Raw genomic sequence first — 13,231 nt, 5'->3', positions numbered from 1 at the left:
GCACTTTGAGAATAAAAATGATAAATTCTCTAGATATCAAAGATATTTTCTTTCATAAGATGGACCTATACTGTAGTAGACCTACAAATAAGGAAATCCAACATTCCACCCTGTCATCTTAGATTTTAGAGCTCCTCACTGCTGAACTAGGTTTGCAAAAAAATCAGTAGATTTTAGCAACAGAGAAATGCAAATATCAAAACTTATAAAAAAAAAGAGAGGTCCTTAAGAGCTTTAGTAACACTGCATCAACTTGTCTTGTATACTCTTCCGAGATCTCCAGGGACAACATGAACCTTTATCATACGGTTACTCTCTCTTTAGCATTTTTGCTATTTGTCCCCATGACCTGTGTTGCATAAAGTTACATCAAGGTCTTATTATGTAGCCACTTCACTAAAATGTAACCTCAGAACTTCTCCAAGACTCAATACAGGGAATACAGAGAGAGGGCTGTAAACAGCTACATTATCATTATGTGGCTTTTTAAACAGAATGATGAGGTACTGTGTACACCTTCGTGTGGTCTTACTCAAAAAATAGCAAATCTACACACATTAATAGTAATTATCATATATACATTTTTATATACCCAGAAAGCCTGTGTCAATAAAGGTTCTTCGTCATAGACAAAGAATTTTGTCTATGTTAGGCCTGGCACAATGCTAACCTACTGTGTACCAGATATTGAGGGGCTTCTACCTGCTGTGTTTGAGTTTTTTTCTGTACCTCCTTGTCAATGCATTCAATATGGTGGGATTCTATTTAAATATGTAAATAATAGGTGCTAGTTAGGCTTGAGTGAATGTTTAACTATACTGTTAATGATTACCTGCAGAGGTAACACAACACAGGAGCTGACCCTAAAGCAGTACAGTAGGTCAGGAACAATTAAACATCCTTAGGCTCTTCCTCCCAGGACCATTCAATAAAACAGCTTACACTATTTTCATTCTGTATATTTAAAGATGAGAGCCATGTTACAGAAAACTTCAATAAAGAGTATTAACTTCAACTGGACAGAGAATTGGGAGTGAGAAATGCTGCAAAGGATATCAGATAAATTAAAGGCATTTATCTGTTCCTGAGATTCCTGATTATCAGAAACAGGTTTGACAAACACTACTAATACTTATTTAATGCATGATTTTCCCTTTAAATGATTTTATTTTTTATATAAAACTGTTTATAGCTTGCAGCCATATCACCCTGCAACTCACAACTGGCAACCCACTGAGACTAAGCAGGTGTGAGCCTGGTCAGTACCTCGATGGGAGACCTCCTAGGAAAAACTAAGGTTGCTGCTGGAAGAGGTGTTAGTGAGGCCAATGATCTATGTGGGTTCTAATGCCCCAGTATGGTGACAGGGACAAGTTGAAGCCTTCTGAAGTCTCTCAAAAATGTAACATAATATTGTTTGGCATGATGGGGCACTGATTCTTTTAATTTGAAAGAAAGTCAAAAATAGGAAACAATAACGTGTGTCCCTCAAAAAGACATTGCATGGTTTTAAAACCCAGTGTCAATTGTATTTCAGTTCAATAATATATATATAAGTATATATCTAAGTTAGGTGTTAGCATAAACTATTAGTAATCAATAATTAGTATTAAAATTCCCACTGTGATAAATTGTTGCACTTCCATATCTTGTAAAAACATAAATTTGCAAGACTGTGTTCAAACATACGTTAAATCTGACTATCAAAGCCAACAACAAGCTTTAATAGTGGACTATTTTTTTATATTCGGCTATGTAAGAAACAAAGTAATTCTCTTTAAAAAAAGTAATCCTGTTTAAAGAAAAAATATACATCAGTATTCCACTTTCTTCCTAAACATTTTAAGCATTAAAGTCTTACATGTGGTTATTTTGGAAATATTTTTACATGCTCCTTCTGACTATATTGAGTATAAATTTAATATAGTCAGAAGGAGCATGTAAAAACGTCTCCATGCTCCATGCTCCATGCTTACAAAGTATATAATACTTTGTAAAACATTATAATGTTTTAACCTTTCTGTGAATACGCTCCTTTTCGGAGTAAACAAAAGCATACTTTTAGAATTTGATTCAAATAGGGAATATAATATGGAATCGCATATCTAAAGACATTAATAACTATATTAATTTAAGGATCTAAATATATGTATTTATATAGCTGGTAGTATTACTGTATTCCACGTTCTTTGTAAACACGTTTTTTTAACACCCAAATCGTAGCAGGTGAGAAAGAGAGAAAAAAGTGAATCCTGTTTTTTTATGGTCTGTAGCTCAAATCCTGCTTAACTAAAAATTAGACACAAGAAGAGTATTATTGGACAATGTTGTGAGGCTAAAGAAATTAATAACAATATTAATTTAAGGATCTAAATATATTGTAACGCATATGGCCGACATTACAGGTTGTGCGAGCTGGCTTGCCAGCGCGGTGATGTCACTGCCCTTCCCTGTGAATAGTGTGTTGAGTGACACCAGAGGCCTGGGTTTGAGTCCCCAGTGTATCCCAGTGGATATAGTAAGATGATCTTACTGTATTCCACTTTGTTGGTAAACATGTTTTATTATTAATTTGACTCATTCACACCTGTCTAACCATGATCTTGACATGCAGGTGTGAAGGTGTGCAGGTGTGATGTAGAGTTAACAGCTTCAGATTTAAAAGGTTATTAATAATATCTTCCGTGTCGCATTGACATTGGAATGTTCTTCCAAGTGTAAAAAGTGGCGATACACAACGTGTTTCCTCTATATATTTTCAGTTTACAGTCTGTCCAAGATCATTTATTATGAATAATATCTTCTGTATCACATTAAAATTGGAATGCTTTTCAGAGGTGTAAATCCACTTATTTTCTAACCAGTTTATCCAGGACAGGTAACAGTTTCACCCCTCCCCCTTCCCTCTGCCTGTCACAGAAGGGTTAAAAATCTCTTTTTAACCCTTCTGTGCCCGAATAGCAGCAGGTGAGAAAAGAGACAGAAAAAAGAAAACAAAAACGGTCTGTAGCTCAAATCCTGCTTCACTAAAAATTAGACACAAGATGAGTATTATTGGACAATTTTGTGAGGCTCTGGCGACTTTATCTCTGTAAACTGAAGAGTTATAGAAGAGACAGGTTGTGTATCAACATTTCAATGTTAATATGACACAGAAGATATTATTAATAATGTAACATTTTCGGGCTCACGTTGGTTTGCTCCCCAACACTCTGCGGGACCGCTGTGTACATAAAAGTTCACAATGCAAGAAATACTGCTCAATACAAGCTTCACAGCACAGATCAAACAGCAATATCTCACACACTGGGACACACACACAAACACAACATAAACTGGAATGCTACAGAACCCTAAACAGATGATACACACTAGCCAAATATTTGACCGAGATAAGAAACAGCAAAAAGAAACAAACCCTGATGAAGTACAGGCTCAGTGACCACAGCCTGGACGTAGAAACTCTCTATTATAAAATTAACATGAAACAAAACAAAAAATAAAAATAAAATAAAATCTACAGACATATTACAGACATTTACAACAAAGACACGTCATAAAATATTTACATATACTGTAATTTACATTTAAACAGACCGCCCCACATTACAAACACCAAACATTTTATTTTGTTTATTGCTACAATATCGACATAAATGTAGATATGAAGAACATCTGGGTGTCTAGGTGGGGCGAGTTTCGACTGTTTCCTGCCAGTCTTGGGTGAAAAGAACTTGTCTTTCATTGGAAGGTTCGCCTATTCTACTAGTACATGAGAATATAGGGGGGAAGGAAAAGTGCCCGCGGTCATTTTTTTTCACTTACAGACAAAGTTGTGTTGTGTTAACAAAAACTATTGTAACACATACGGCTAACATTACAGGTTGTGTGAGCTGGCTTACCAGCGCGGTGACGTCACCGCCTTTCCCTGTGAATAGCAGGGACCTCAGCCGCTGGGTTGAAGGGAGACTTCCCTTAAGCTCAACTGGCTGGGTCCTTGTTGAGTGATGCCGAAGGCCCGGGTTTGAGTCCCCAGCAGTGGGGAGCTGGCCTGAGGTGGCCAAGAGCGCTACAATATGCTTAACAGCCGCTTGTAAGAGCCAGGTAACTTTCTGCTATCGAAACTGTTTTTTACAGCTTTTAAAGTAATGCAATGCTTGAGTCAGGCAGGAACGTGTCATTGTATCTTATTTTTTATTTCATTATTAAAAATAAATATAAGATAACCAGCTATCAAATGTCCTGTTTTTTCTTAACACTCATTTTTCCATACTGTTGATTGAGTCTTTGTGTAAGCTGTAAGTTCTTTTTACTTCTTAATTAAACATTTGAAACACTTTAATCATTTTAATTGTTCAAATATACAGTACATTAAATCTGACCGTCAGAAAATAAGTTAAATTTAAGAAAAAATAGGGTAAAATATTCATAAAAAATATTTTGCTAACAATGTTAACTTTTTATAAAAATAAAATATATTAACTAAGGAATAGGATGGCACAGTTGTTAGTATACTTTTTTATGTTTTTTTTCATAAATACAACAGTAGTACCAGATGTCTTAGTGGCTTTCAAAATTAAATTATGCATGCAAACCTCTGAACTAGAAATATAACTAAGATATCCGTCCATTTCTAATGGTGGCGAAGTGGTTAGCATTGCTATCTTGCAGCACTGGGGCCCTACAGATGCAGCCATTCAAAACGCATGGGGTATTTTTGTGGTACACCGCGGTGGGCGTGTCACATGAAAACGCAGTATCACGTGGTGTATCGCGCCATTTGACATCATGCCGGAAAGTATCCGGAATCACCTTGTAAAACCGCCAGGAGGAGCCAATAAAGCTTAACCTCTCATGTACAGCATTTGAGCTTTTAAATTTAAACTGTGTATTACAGCATCAGTCATTACAAAGTTGGTATATTTTATGAAAGCAAGATTGCTCAGTTGGACAAAAGTACACAACCTACCTTTATCAGAAATATTTTAATTATGCGGAAATATTTTATGAATCAAAGCCTTTACCGAAGATATTCCTAATAGTATTAATAATGAATGACTTTAGACACTTTATTTCTCTGGTCCACATTCTTTATGACCGTCATTTTAAATGAAAATACTTTTAGTTTTTTCTTTGACAAACACCACAGCATTTCGTTGATTTAACTAACGAGGACAGGACATTAGCTAGCCAATACGATAAAAGAATTACTTTTTTTGCTAATTTCTTTAGCACATTTGTACAAGCACTTGGAATCTGTCTAAGCCCTACTTTGTCAGGCATTTTCTTTTACTGCAACGGACATAAAAACTCCCTTGCTTTTAACAGAGCGTTTCATAATTTCTAACTACGAAAATTATTTAAACTGCGACACTTATCATTCAACCAGAGCTCAAAATATCACAAGGATCCTCAAGAGCACATCAAAGACTGTATTAAAAGATACTTGTATCAGATACATGAGAATCCAGGCTTTTTTATCTACGCTTTCATTTCCGTATACCAGATATTATGGAACCACTTCAGAAGGGTGTCAGCCAGTCAGATTCCAGGAATCGGTACTTTAAAGAAAAAATACACACCAGTATTCCATTTCTCCCTAAACATTTTAAGCATCGAAGTCTTTAACTAACGTGAAATAGCGTGTAAAAAAGTGGTAGTTTTAAGCTTTTCTGCTAATATAATATGGAATCGCGTATCTAAAGAAATTAATAACGATATCATTATATTCGTGTACTGAGACAGGGCTGTGTCTCCTCTCTCTTCACGCGACTTCCCCAGTAGCCCACTGGTCTAAGTGCCTGACTACTAACCTACAGGTTGTGTGTTCAAATCCAGCCCGAGCCGTGGCTTTTCTTTTAACAAACATTTCTTTGAAAAAATAGAATACACTGTAGCAATATTATGGACAATTAATTGACTTTTATATTTCTAAATATCACAACATGATCGAATTTAAGTCATTTTTAATACCAATGAAAAGTCACCTTCTTCCCTTCTGACAACGGTCCCTGCTTCTGCTTCCTGCTTCTATTGTGTGTGTGGGGGGGGGATCCCTTTAGATCTCCCTTCAGATTTAAAAGGTTATTAATCATATCTTCTGTGTCGCATCTTACCAGTGCAGCTGATCTTTTGCTGCCTGGGTCACCTATCACAAAGCTTTAGAGAACTTAACATTTCTATTATCAACAAATTGTAAATACGACGTTTACATTGGAATTTTTAATTTTTCACATGGGTGTATGGAGGATTGTCAGCTGTCACTGACAGTAGACCCCCCCTCTTAGGCTGCGCACACAATCTTTTAAATTTTTATAGAGAAATAGAGGCTGTACAGTATGCGTTGCAATATAAACATTTATATTGATTTAAATTGCGTTTTCATTTAAATCGCAAACACGAGTTTAATTATGTTTAACATATTAAATATGTTTTTTTTATCATAAGCAGACAAATGCAACATAAATTGATACAGTATCTTTGTCTTCTAAGTACCTTAATAAACTTTCAGCATAGCTTTCTCCCCGTTTAGATTTATTTTTCTTTGGATTTTGGTATCAAACGTGGAAAGATTAGATTGTAATTGTTTTTATTTTTTAAATACGTTTTGGAAAAGTGTAATCTATACTAAAAAGCTGTACACCACCTGCTGTATAGATACATATTGTAATACTTTCGGGTTTGGATAGGACGGACACAAGAACTCAGACTTCCGGAGTTAAAGGAAGTGAAAGCCTTTATTTTTCTTCTCCGTCACCACCTGCCAGCCCGGCTCTCCCACACCCCCGCCCGCCAACAGCGCGAGCCAACACACCGCCCGCGCGCCCAAGAGAGAGAGAGAAAAGAGAGAGCTAGTAAGACCCAGGGGTGCAGAAGCAGGGAACACTATTAGTAATCAATAATATTGAATTTAGCACTGTAATAAGTTGTTGCACTTTCCCCCGCATCTTGTAAAAATATATTTTCATTGTTCAAATATACATTCAATCTGACTATCATAATAAATTAAATACAAAACCAAAGAAAAAACAGGGAAAAATATAATTCAAAATATTTTGCTAACAATGTTAACTGTTTATAAATAATCAATTGTATTAACTAAGGAATAGGATGGCACAGTTATTAGTATGCTTTTTGTTTTGTTTCTTTTTCATAAATACAACAGTAGTACCTGATGTCTCAGTGGCTTTCAAAATTAAAATTACGCATACAAACCTGTGAACTGGCCTGTGATACTGGCCATGTAATACCCTGCATTGTGGAATAATAGTTTATTTTAAAGGATAGAGAAAGCACAGAAAACAGGCAGTTTAGATTGATCAGATTAGTATGAAAAGCCATTTAGCAAAGAGGGAATGAGAAGAGTGACAAACTAATATACTTTAGATCTTTTTTTCTGAACCAGGGAAAATCTGATCATGTTTCTTTATAACAATAATAAAAAACTTTATTTTACATATCACCTTTAAAAGTGGCATCTCAAAGCAATACAGTAGATGTAAAAACAGTTAAAAGGACCACAGATTACAAAGTAAATACCCAGACAAACGCAAACGCATTTTTAATATAATGCTTTTATTCATTCAGCAGAGAGAGAGAGAAACACGTCCACAAACGTGAGACTGTCTTTTTCAGACTCACATTCCCGAATGTCCCCCGCCCCAGTCAACTATCCTAGGAAGAACACTAAACAGCCTGTTAATAAAATTGTTGCAATTATGTTCAGTCAGTTCTTCTTCCCAGAATTTATAGATCGCATCGATCAGTTCCTGCTTTGCATCCAAAGTGCTCCCTGATATATGGGGCGGCATGCTGTTTCACCACGGCTTCCTCGAAGAATTCACAATCCATAATTCCTTCGAAAATAAAAAGTGGTCCCGGGCCTCTTCTAGATATACCCCCCAGACGTGACCCTTCAGTGGATGTTTGGGCTTTGGCTTGTCCACATATCTCCCCTTTTTACAAAATGACATTGTTGAAAACTGTTCCAGAGCCACTGTTGTTTCATTGGTGAAAAGTACATCATGAAATGCCTCCCCCTGTTCAATCCATTGGAGCGCTTGTTTGAGTCTTTCCTCTTTGTTTTTTACCCTTATCATGGGGCATGTGTTGGTTTTTCTGTATCTCCATCCAAGCCTCCTGCGCACTCTTCTTATCGATGTCGGACTAACGCTCGCACGACTAACGCAGGTCAGCCCATAGCATATTTACCTTTGAATCGTCCTCGGTTTAGATTCTCTTTGCCTGCTCTCCCCTTTATAATGCCGTCTCACTTTGCTTTCACAAACGAAGATGTCCATCGAAGCCAAATGCTGTACAATGTCTCGTGTTGACTTCCCGTTTCTTTTCATCTTCATTATTCCGTGTGAGAGAGTCATCGTGATTTTGGCCATAGTCCGTCTCCTTACCAAAGCGATACAGTGGTGCAGCTTGAAGTCTGTATCTATATATAGTTTGATACAGATAAAACTTACACCATACCGATGAGCTAATACCAGGGAAAGACACTCCTATTTTATTTAAAACACAATACACCAGAAAATGTGTCTGATGCATTAGTAAGTTAAAAAAATTGCGTTGAAAACCTGGGCGTAACAGTTGTTTCCTTTTTCTGATCACTCGCTCTCTGGATACTTGTCTCACCTGTTCTCCTGTTCTTTGTCTTCTTATTTATTTGCCGATTATGCCTGCTGCAATCCATCCTGCCCTCACACCTAAAGAAGACTATTTTAAATTTCTTTGTGCGGTCCATTGTGCAATTAACCCTTGCTAATACATTTGCGGTCTTTTCAAAGTATGTGCTGTCCTTTGACAAAACAAGGCTCGCCAGATAATGTGAATCGAAACCTGTTTTTACTAGCTTTTAAAGTCGTGCTATGTGTAAGCAGGAACACATCATTATATCTTACATATGAAAAATACATAATATAGGCCCCAAACAAACACAAACTTGTTTTTAATAAAATGCTTTTATTCACTCATAATCTGACAATTTCAGGAAGACTAAGGAAGGAGTAAGGACTGGCTTGACAGGAGGGAGGGGGGAACAAGCTGCACAGCCGTGTGGTTGAAGCTGATACCCTGGATTCTGTCCAGACACAGCTGTATGGGCTCCACCATCCAGGACAGGAGGCTCTACTATACACAGAGAGGGGCGGGAGGGGGGGACAAGCCGATACATACTCTTAGAGTTTGATAAATAGGGAATATAATATAAAAATATAGTACTAAAAATAAGATAGACTCTACAGACATTCACAACAGCGACTCAGACACCCGCTGAATGGAAAGGGTTCTTTAATGTTCTGTACGGCTAATATTAAAGCCAATACTTTAATATTCATTACTGTATGTTTAACAATAGTGGGTACTGGCCTAATTCGGCCCTGCAGCCATTGTTAGGTGTTAATATGTTGTTGTTAAGTATTTATTTGTACCTGTTTCCCTGAGGTCTGGCTTTTTTTCTGGAAAACCATAACTCTGGTCTTGTCCAGATTGACTGTCAGCGCCCAGGTCTGACAGTGCTGCTATAGCAGTGCCAGGTTCTGCCGCGGGCAACAGAAGGACCAGGTCGTCTGCAAAGAGCAGGAACTTGATTTCTGTAATTAATGCAGATCAGTAAATCAAGGAACAAAACAATTATTGCACCCGGCTCCTCAATGGGCTTTGACATGCTAATGCATTGGTTGACATGTTAATCCGGGTGTAGCAAGCCTCTAATGTCTCTCGACTTCGGCAAAAGGAACCTGCCTTTCATTGGAAGACAATGAACACATTCTAGCCGTACATGAGAATATAGCATAAATACACCAAGGGATTGGGTGAGCTCCCATCACAAAAAAAAACTGCGAGCCTGCACTACAGCGACCACAGTACAGTATGGAGACCAAAACCTTTTACGGGAAGAGACGGGGTGCTTCTGCTGCCCCAGCTTCCAAAGAGCGGTGGGTAAGCAAATACAGCAGGCTTCATCTGAAATAAGCAATTATAGCGCATATTAAAAGGTATTATTGCCGTTTTGAATTTTTCATTCAATTATAAATATCTCTTCGTAGCCTGTTCTTCAAGAAAACACCACACGGGTGAAACGATTTTCGAAATCTACCACCAGGACAGTAAAAAAGAAAAGTTTATTTTGACGTCTGTTCCGCAACTGATGAATACTACTGTGTGACTTTATTTCTTACATGAATTGTTATTTTGCCACAGGCTGTGGGTCTCTGCTCTCGGCCACTGGCCAGGGTGCCAACCTGTAGAAGCAGCACCTGTATGGAGACTTTTCGGCAGCAGCGGGAGCAGTACGACGCATCACTATACTCCATCCCGGCCTCTCCGCTCACCACCACGCAGGAATTGGTTGATGCTGTCCCCGCCGTCTATCTCCCCTCAGGAAGCACTGTTTACAGAGCGGAATTCAGACGCCAGTGGGACAAATAATTCCCCCAGATATCCAACTGTTACCCATCACTCAAGAGAAAGAGGGGGGGTTGTACTTGCATTGCATCGATATAGATGGAAAAGCAAGAGCCGACCACTACGCTGCCCTCATGTTTTGAAATCTTGTGACTTTTGAAATTTACTGGGGGTGGACCACATCTGTAAATTTTGATGGGTCCAGAGGCAAAAGTGCCTTGCCTTGCAATCTCCGGGAAACCATTAGTAGCATGGTGAATCGGAGATTCTCAACACTTACTTCGTGTGACTGGAAAAGAATTTGTGATCGAATCAACGAAATGCTTCAAAGAAGGAGGCGCTCTTTTCCTCTAGTCTAGCAGTCTGTCCACAAACAAAACATTCCTGTTAGACAAGAGAAATGTAAAAAAAACAATTACTTTTTGTCAATGATAACCGGTGTGTGTGTGTATCTCTCTCTGTTGGATCTCTCTCTCTCTGAATAAAAGCATTTTATTAAAAACGCGTTTGCGTTTGTCTGGGTACTTTGTAATCTGTGGTCCTTTTAACTGTTTTTACATCTACTGTATTGCTTTGAGATGCCACTTTTAAAGGTGATATGTAAAATAAAGTTTTTTATTATTGTTATAAAGAAACATGATCAGATTTTCCCTGGTTCAGAAAAAAAGATCTAAAGTATATTAGTTTGTCACTCTTCTCACACACTCTTTGCTAAATGGCTTTTAATACTAATCTGATCAATCTAACTACCTATTTTCTGTGCTTCCTCTATCATGCTAGATTTATAATTATTCTGAAATTGTTCTTCTAGAAATGACTCATTTCTAAATACCTGTTTTCACTATTAACATCTTGCAGCAACTCTGCGACAAAATATACACTTAGCTCAACCTGACAGTTCATCCTGCTACCAACATTGAATAAAAAAAATCTTTATATTTCTATATTTATCTCTTTATTTAGTGGTTTCATTAGTGACGAAGGCTAAACTTTCTTGGAAAAATGTATTTTCTGTGTTGCAAATAACTGACTTGCTTTAACTAAATATATTTATAAATCCTTCGCCTGGCAATCTACCTGAATGCCCAACTATCTGAGAAGCCTTACGCGTTTGCAATAAATTCATATAAGGCTCTCTGACAGAATTTTTTTTTTATGCGGATAATTTTCTGATTCCTCACTCTCTGCCAAATCTATTTCACGTTTGCATGTTCTTTAGAAATACTATAGTACTTCACAAATGCTTTGTGTGTTTGGAAATCTTTTGAGTAAAAGCCTTATAAAAATAGGTTTAGTTTTTACAGGACATCACAAAGAAATAGGATGGTATAATTCTTATAATTGCTTAGTGATTGTATTTGGAAGATTATGGACTAAACAGACTTCAGGGATGCCAGTGGATCATTGTGCTATTTGGAATTATTCCAAAAATCAAGTGACCTCTTTGCTGTAGTATCTTTAGTATTATTTATTTAGTATTAATAAAGAATAGATTTATTAAAGTCATGCGATGTGTAAGCGGGATATGTAAAATAATGTAAAATAAAGTTTTTTATTATTGTTATAGAGAAACATGATCAGATTTTCCCTGGTTCAGAAAAAAGACGATTAAAATCTGTAATCTTTCCACTTGTATGTCATCAGACATTAACGAGTACAACCCCCCTCTCTGCCGGAGTGCTGGCTGTGACGAATTAAACCGGTTTCACAGGTATTTTCAAAGTAGGAAGTACAGTGTTAACTAGTAGCTAGGCTCCTCAATGAAATCGCTTTAAGATGCTAATGAGTTGGTGTAACAGTCCGGGCGTGGCAAGCTTCCAATGTCAGCTCGACTCGATTGGAAGACAATGAACGTATTTTAGCCCTAAATGAATTAATAGCAAACATGGTTTACATATCCTCGTGTATTAGTACCTGTGTGTGTGCATTGTTTGAGTTATATCGCATGGTTGGATTCTAAGGCAATCAAAAGAATAACTTTGTGATTTACTGCTACAATTAATAATTGTCCCAGTAAATGCCCAAACCCTACAGAACTGGTGCCTTCAGAGAGCACACTACAAGTGTAAACGTGATATTTTGTGCTCTTGTTGAATGATAAGTGTCGCATAGTTTAAATCATTTTCATTCTTAGAAATTATGAAACGCACGATTAAAAGCAAGGGAGGTTATGTCTGTTATAGTAGACATAAAAACGAGAGTTCCCTGCAGCGTTACTGGAAACCCAATTTTAATGACGAAGTGCTGGAGTGATATCCTGATAGGCACTGAGACCAGCACCAGTGGGAGCACTCCCTCAGCGAAAAAGAAAATGCCTGACGAACTAGGGACTGGACAGTTTTTCAGTGCATGTACGATTGATGGAAATGTTCAAATAAATGTGCTAAAGAAATAAACAAAAAACAAGTCATTTATTCCTTTATCATACTGGCTAGCTAATGTCCTCTCTTTAACAGTTAATGTTACTTGTGGCTGTGTTTCTGTGTTGCGTAGCAACGAGGAGCTATATTCTCAGGTGGAGGACTGTAAACAGCTTAATTTTCGTGTTAAATACATTTTAAAAATTAAAATTCATTTTATACAGCAATTGCATATTTGTGGACCGTTTTGTAAAAGCAATAAGGCACTCGAGGCCTGTGCTATATCGTGGATATAGTCAAAGCTAAAAGGGTTGCAGGCCCTCTGCATCGTGCCACGCCTAACAACACCTTTTAACTGTGACTATATCCACAATATAGCTCAATATATGCCTTATTGCTTAAATAATTAGATTCTGAAAAGTGTGAGTTTCTTATACTGCGATAACGAGCACAAGTAT

General features: G+C 37.3%; 1 protein-coding gene across 8 annotated transcripts in view; it reads right to left on the bottom strand.

Annotated features, from left to right (window-relative positions):
* LOC102682811 (kazrin) overlaps positions 1 to 13,231 on the bottom strand; it is a 618,046-nt gene that overhangs the window by 27,930 nt on the left and 576,885 nt on the right. The window lies entirely within an intron of this gene.

Source organism: Lepisosteus oculatus, chromosome 25, assembly GCF_040954835.1.
Source record: "Lepisosteus oculatus isolate fLepOcu1 chromosome 25, fLepOcu1.hap2, whole genome shotgun sequence".
NCBI lineage: Eukaryota > Metazoa > Chordata > Actinopteri > Semionotiformes > Lepisosteidae > Lepisosteus > Lepisosteus oculatus.
The sequence above is the reverse complement of the archived record's forward strand: the minus strand, read 5'-3'. Positions and strand labels throughout refer to the sequence as shown.